This window comes from Bombina bombina, chromosome 8, assembly GCF_027579735.1.
Source record: "Bombina bombina isolate aBomBom1 chromosome 8, aBomBom1.pri, whole genome shotgun sequence".
NCBI lineage: Eukaryota > Metazoa > Chordata > Amphibia > Anura > Bombinatoridae > Bombina > Bombina bombina.
Genome location: NC_069506.1, coordinates 285,431,428 through 285,438,845, shown reverse-complemented (window position 1 = coordinate 285,438,845; position 7,418 = coordinate 285,431,428). Strand labels below are relative to the sequence as shown.

Sequence of the window (7,418 nt, the reverse complement as noted above, 5' to 3'; positions counted from 1 at the left end):
TGAGGTATACCTGTATATCATAATTGTAATGTTCATTTTAACACCTCAATAAAAAAACAGAAACATGTTGCTGGAATATAGCTGTCTAATTTCAGGCAGGGTAACATCTATATAAAACTAATAAGGTATACCAAAGCGCCAACTATACGAAGGCTGGGTCTGGACCAAATGCAATATTATCAAACGATTACAATAAACAATTTATTGAGTACACAAATAAGTTAAAAACATGGATCCATGTATAAACAATCAAATTTATACAACAATAATAGCTAAATGAATAGTTAAAACAAATAGTTATGTAACAGATATAGCATTTAAAATTGTGCAAACATTGCTCTTAAAAATATTCCTAAAAAATTCCAAATTAAGTGTAAGGCTCACAACAAAAATTCAACTTTGTGTTTACCACATACACATAATAGGTGAAATATATTAGTCAGTTATATAATATTATCTAACCAATAATGTTCTCGATTTTATGCAATGCTCCTAAATATTGCCAATAGTAACTAATGTGTAAGGCTCTGAGTAAGACCTTTAACTGTGTGTTTAACACATACGCATTGTCAAGTGAAAAATAATGTGACAGCAATATGCCAATGTAAAAAATGTGTATCAAAAAAAAGTTGTGTGCAAAAGTTAGTGTACAAAAATTATTAATGGTCAAAAAAATAGGTTGATCTTCAAAAAAGGTGAATTAAGAACAAACATTGTGAAACATGAAAAACCAAAAATTTACAAAAACATTGTGGTGTGTTCAAATAGTGACTTATATAAATGTAAATAATAGTCCAACCGTTAAAAATAGTCCAACAGTGAAAACTTAATAGAAAAAATAATCCAACAATAAATTATAATAAGTAGTGTGTCTCTTTAAGAAAAAAACAATAATCCTTAAAGTGTTGTGAATCCTAACAGCAATAGTTATGGTGATTTTCCAAGTGTTTTATACTGAATAGCAGTGTCAGTACTCGCTAGCCGTTTTCCAACCCAAAATTCTATCTTCTTGGCAAATATTTTGTTATAATCCCTGGATGATCCTTCTGTAAAAGAAAGATATGATGGTGTAGATTGTTTTTAGATCAATAGAAAATGAAATTGTGCTTACCAGTCGACGCGTCTCTTTGTGACCGAAACGTGTTGACTGGTAAGCACAATTTAATTTTTTACAGAAGGATCATCCAGGGATTATAACAAAATATTTGCCAAGAAGATAGAATTTTGGGTTGGAAAACGGCTAGCAAGTACTGACACTGCTATTCAGTATAAAACACTTGGAAAATCACCATAACTATTGCTGTTAGGATTCACAACACTTTAAGGATTATTGTTTTTTCTTAAAGAGACACACTACTTATTATAATTTATTGTTGGATTATTTTTTCTATTAAGTTTTCACTGTTGGACTATTTTTAACGGTTGGACTATTATTTACATTTATATAAGTCACTATTTGAACACACCACAATGTTTTTGTAAATTTTTGGTTTTTCATGTTTCACAATCTTTGTTCTTAATTCACCTTTTTTGAAGATCAACCTATTTTTTTTGACCATTAATAATTTTTGTACACTAACTTTTGCACACAACTTTTTTTGATACACATTTTTTACATTGGCATATTGCTGTCACAGTATTTTTCACTTGACAATGCGTATGTGTTAAACACACAGTTAAAGGTCTTACTCAGAGCCTTACACATTAGTTACTATTGGCAATATTTAGGAGCATTGCATAAAATCGAGAACATTATTGGTTAGATAATATTATATAACTGACTAATATATTTCACCTATTATGTGTATGTGGTAAACACAATATTGAATTTTTGTTGTGAGCCTTATACTTAATTTGGAATTTTTTAGGAATATTTTTAAGAGCAATGTTTGCACAATTTTAAATGCTATATCTGCTATATAACTATTTGTTTTAACTATTCATTTAGCTATTATTGTTGTATAAATTTGATTGTTTATACATGGATCCATGTTTTTTACTTATTTGTGTACTCAATAAATTGTTTATTGTAATCGTTGGATAATATTGCATTTGGTCCAGACCCAGCATTCGTATAGTTGGCGCTTTGGTATACCTTATTACTTTCATCTTTCCATTTTGACAACTAGGTGTCAAATTATCAAAGCCAGAGGTCTTATTTAGTAGGCGCTAGGTGTACTCCACTATTAACATCTATATAAACTAGGGTGCTTTGTGGTTCCCTGCTATACAGATGATGAATGATTAATAATTTAACTCTTGCATGCTTATTTTGGTACTTGCTGTAAAGGTATAATTTATATATAATATGCCAATTGCGTGCTTGAGAGTAAGGGAGGTAATGTAGCTTTTAGGTTTACCCGTCAAAGCTACAGCAGTGCATAAAGAAAATGCTCAATGTTAGAGCAATTTCATTTTTCAACAAAGGTAGCGAAAAGAACAAAGTAGAAGTGAATTTAAAAATACTTGTTCTATCTGAATCATGAAATTTAACTTAATTTTACCTTTTTCTATCCCTTTAAGCAATAAGTATGGATAAATTATACTATTAAAATATAATGTGCTTATTTTGGGGTGGATTGAGTGGGCGGAGCTATGCAAACAATGCATGTGCGTGGCTCTGCTGCAAAGTGTCACTGGTATTTTTTTTAAATGTTGGCAACTATGCAGTAGGCATGCAGGCAACTAAAGTACCCTTAGGCAACTGCCTGCTTTGCCTACTGATATATCTGCATAGCTGTCAAGTTATATTTTGATACACTGTGACACATTACTTGATGTCTGTTCTCCAGAGCACACTATAGATCAGTAAAATAAAACTAAGGCTCAGTAAAAAAGAAAAAAAATTTGATTACCCAGCATCAAATATTTGCAGTGAATGTAACGTAGTGCTGTTGTGTCTCAGTAACAAAACTAAATGCTACTGAAAAAGTACAAAGTTCATAAAATGTATATTCTGCTATGTCATATATTAACAAATGATAATAATCTAACACTAAGCCTGAGATATAATTACAGTAAATACTCCCTATGACAGTATTATTACTTACTGTGCATATGACTCACCCCTGTAGTGCATCTAACTAATGTGCAGATACTTATTACTTATTAGCTTGATGCATATAATAATGCTCCAAGGCGACCAAGGGGTTAAATCGCATTCAGTGACGTCAGCAGCCGGTACCTGAGTCTGACATGGCTGGCTCTAGGACACGGGGGTACCTACTGCTTACTGAGAGGTTTTCACCAGAGCCTAGCCCCGCCTAGATTTTCTACCGCCGTATGTGATTGGCGGAGAAGCTTTGACCACGCCCCTGGCCGGTGCTCTGTCACCTCTGCTGGGAAATGTTTGGTAGTTAGAGCCCGGCCTGCACCGGGAGCGGACACGGAGCCTTACGGCCGGGCGTAGGGTACATGCCGGACAGACAGAGGTGCGGCGCAGCATCCGGGGAGGTGGCAGGTGAGTGAGCTCTGGTCCTGTGCTGCTAGCTTGTGCCTGTTACTGCCCATCTTTCTGTTACCCACACCTGGCACTGCCCATCCTAATGTTACCCACGCTTGGCACTGCCCATCTTTCTGTTACCCACACTTGGCACTGCCCATCCTCATGTTACCCACACTTGGCACTGCCCATCCTCCTGGTACTGCCCATCTTCTTGTTACCCACACCTGGCACTGTCCATCCTCCTGGTACTGCCCATCTTCTTGTTACCTACACTTGGCACTGCCCATCCTCATGTTACCTACACCTGGCACTGTCCATCCTCATGTTACCTACACTTGGCACTGCCCATCCTAATGTTACCCACGCTTAGCACTGCCCATCTTTCTGTTACCCACACTTGGCACTGCCCATCCTCATGTTACCCACACTTGGCACTGCCCATCCTCCTGGAACTGCCCATCCTCATGTTACCCACACTTGGCACTGCCCATCCTCATGTTACCCACACTTGGCACTGCCCATCCTCCTGGTACTGCCCATCTTCTTGTTACCCACACCTGGAACTGCCCATCCTCATGTTACCTACACTTGGCACTGCCCATCCTCTTGTTACCTACACCTGGCACTGCCCATCATCCTGGCATTGCCCATGCCACTGACACCTGGCACTGCCCATCCTAATGTCACTGACACCTGGCACTGCCCATCCTCATCACAATCACCTGGCACTGCCCATCCTCATCACAATCACCTGGCACTGCCCATCCTCATGTCACTGGCATTGCCCATCTTCATGTTGCCCACACCTGGCACTTCCCATCTTCTTCCCACACTTGGCACTGCCCATCCTCTTGTTACCCACACTTGGCACTGCCCATCCTCTTGTTACCCACACTTGGCACTGCCCATCCTCTTGTTACCCACACTTGGCACTGCCCATCCTCCTAGCACTGTCCATCCTCATGTTACCCACACCTGACACTGCCCATCCTCATGTTACCCACACCTGACACTGCCCATCCTCATGTTACCCACACCTGACACTGCCCATCCTCATGTTACTCACACCAGGTACTGCCCATTCTCATGTCACTGACACCTAGCACTGTCCATCCTCATGTCACTGACACCTAGCACTGTCCATCCTCATGTCACTGACACCTAGCACTGTCCATCCTCATGTCACTGACACCTAGCACTGTCCATCCTCATGTCACTGACACCTAGCATTGCCCATTCTCATGTCACTGACACCTAGCACTGTCCATCCTCATGTCACTGACACCTAGCACCGCCCATTCTCATGTCACTGACACCTAGCACTGCCCATTCTCATGTCACTGACACCTAGCACTGCCCATTCTCATGTCACTGACACCTAGCACTGTCCATCCTCATGTCACTGACACCTAGCACTGCCCATTCTCATGTCACTGACACCTAGCACTGCCCATTCTCATGTCACTGGCATTGCCCATCCTCATGTTACCCACACCTGACACTGCCCATCCTCATGTTACCCACACCTGACACTGCCCATCCTCATGTTACCCACACCTGACACTGCCCATCCTCATGTTACCCACACCTGACACTGCCCATCCTCATGTTACCCACACCTGCCACTGTCCATCCTCATCACAATCACGTGGCACTGCCCATCCTCATGTAACCCATATCTGGCACTACCCATCCTCATGTAACCCTCACCTAGCACTGTCCATCCTCATCACAGTCACCTAGCACTGTCCATCCTCATCACAGTCACCTAGCACCACCCATCCTCATGACACCTGGCACTGCCCATCCACTGCCCTTCCTCATGTCACTGACACCTGGCACTGCCCATCCATGTGTCACATACACCTGGCACATATTCATGTTACCCACACTCATGACTGGCACTTTCCATTTTATTGTCACGTAACTCTTTCTATGACTTGCACTATCCATTGAAATGTCACTAAAATCTCATCATGACTTGATTTACTGATTCTATTCATAGCTTTTTGTTTGGTTGGCACTGCTCATCCTAATGTCACTTCCATCAAAAGGTCACTTAAATCTCACTATGAGTGGCATTACTGATTCTAAAGATACTCAGCCTTCTATTATCAAAGTTGCTTCATTCTCTTGGTATCCTTTGTTGAAGGAACAGTAACGCACTTCTGAGAGCTAGCCGAACATATACAGTGAGTCAATGACAAGAGGCATGTATGTGCAGCCATCAAAACATTGAGCCTACCTAGGTATGCTTAAAAAAGGATCACAATAGAACAAAGCATATTAGATAACAACATAAGTGATCTGATTTATGCAAGTTTAATTTTGACTTTACTGTCCCATTTAACGGCTTAATAATTATAACAAGTGTCTGTGGACTCACTATAGATCATTAGTTCCTGTCCCATTTGGTTATCCAGTGATTGAGCATGTTTATTTCATAACAAAAGCTTCTTAAAGCACAGACTGTAAATATGGTTATTGTGTCTAGTTCTGTGCCCTTCTAGGCAATAAATATTCTCACTGTAGGTGCGTCTAGCAGTCAAATGGTCCACGTGCACTAATCACATTATTGATCATGTTCGGCACTGGTATTGACTGTGAGACTTCCGTTTCACATGAAGGGCAGCCCTAAATAGTTCTGCACGTGACTTGCTAAACACTTGTGCTGAACTTACTGAAAAATGTTTCAAAATCCTCCATATGAGTAATGGCTGTATTAAACAATGCTCCTTTAGTAAAAAAAAATATGTTAAATAAAAACATAACAAGTAACATAGTATATAACCCCCCCCCAGCAAATAACTTACTTGATTTATTGCACAATTATTACTTAGAAATTCTCAGTCTAGCGCCTGCCATCAGTGTGGATACATTTGAAAACCTAATGTTTTTTATTCTGTTAGTTCTGGGCACGAGCAAATCAAAACCTGTTATCTGGTCTATTATTATTATCAGTTATTTGTAGAGCGCCAACAGGTTCCACAGCGCTAAAGATATTGGGAGACAAAGGTATAGAGGGCCCTGCCAAGAGTTGTAAATTCTCTCTCATGAAGGTTATCTACAAAGCAGCTAGGCTCGTAGGCTTACATGCTAAGGTGGTTCAAGGGGATAGTAAAGGTGGCAAGGAACTAAGATAGGAAATGTTAGTGAATATTCTATGCATCTCTGAACACTAGAGTCTTTAAGGAGAACTTGAAAGTTTGAAAACTAGGGGAGAGTTGTGTAGAGCGAGGCAGAGCGTTCCACAAAATAGGGGCCAGTCTGGAGAAGTCTTGTAGACGGGAATGTGAGGAGGTAACGAGAAAAGAGGAGAGAAGGAGGTCATGAGCAGAGCGAAGGGGACGGGAGGGCCTAGACGTTTTATCACATCAGGCTAACATAAACCTTTCTGCAAAGGTCTCCTCCTTATAGGGCTGTAACAGGAAGTAAAAGACACTGCAGAAATGTAGTGTAAAAAATAAATAAAAGGTCAAATCCATTTAAATAGATGAATAGTACATAATGCAATGGTTTCTTTCTTTTAAGTAAAAGCAACTGCTTAGTGCTTTTTAAATATAACAATGAAACTGACTATTTAATTCCCTTTAACACAGTCATGTCCTTTAGTAATATTTTTTATGGCAGGAATTAATGGTTATAACAGTCACCCGCGTTGCTACATCTTCATCCTAGCTTCTCGTTACCAGCTAGTGCTCTGGGCAAAAGATACCACCAGTAAACCTGAGCTGGACAAATTTCTTGAGCCAGGGAAACTCAGCGCTTAGAATTTTACTTCTGACTCCTAAGTTTTGCCTTATTCTGCCTATATCTGTGCAGTCTACTGACTTTAATAACAGCGTACAAGGGGTATCGATTTATTTCTCCCAAATTTCTCCTAAACATCTGTATCCAGATAGACTAAGGTCTTCTTGGGTTTTCCTCTGTAGTAATCTCCTTACCCTTCACTTTGTCTCTTTGTTAGACCATT

General features: G+C 39.9%; 1 protein-coding gene across 2 annotated transcripts in view; it reads left to right on the top strand.

Annotated features, from left to right (window-relative positions):
* The first annotated feature begins 3,323 nt into the window (after positions 1–3,323).
* The window catches only part of PIK3CD (phosphatidylinositol-4,5-bisphosphate 3-kinase catalytic subunit delta), a 92,075-nt gene continuing 87,980 nt past the window's right edge, over positions 3,324–7,418 (top strand). For both annotated transcript variants that reach the window (XM_053691436.1, XM_053691434.1), the window contains exon 1: positions 3,324–3,460. The gene's annotated coding sequence lies outside the window, so the exon portion shown is untranslated. The remainder of the gene's footprint in view (positions 3,461–7,418) is intronic.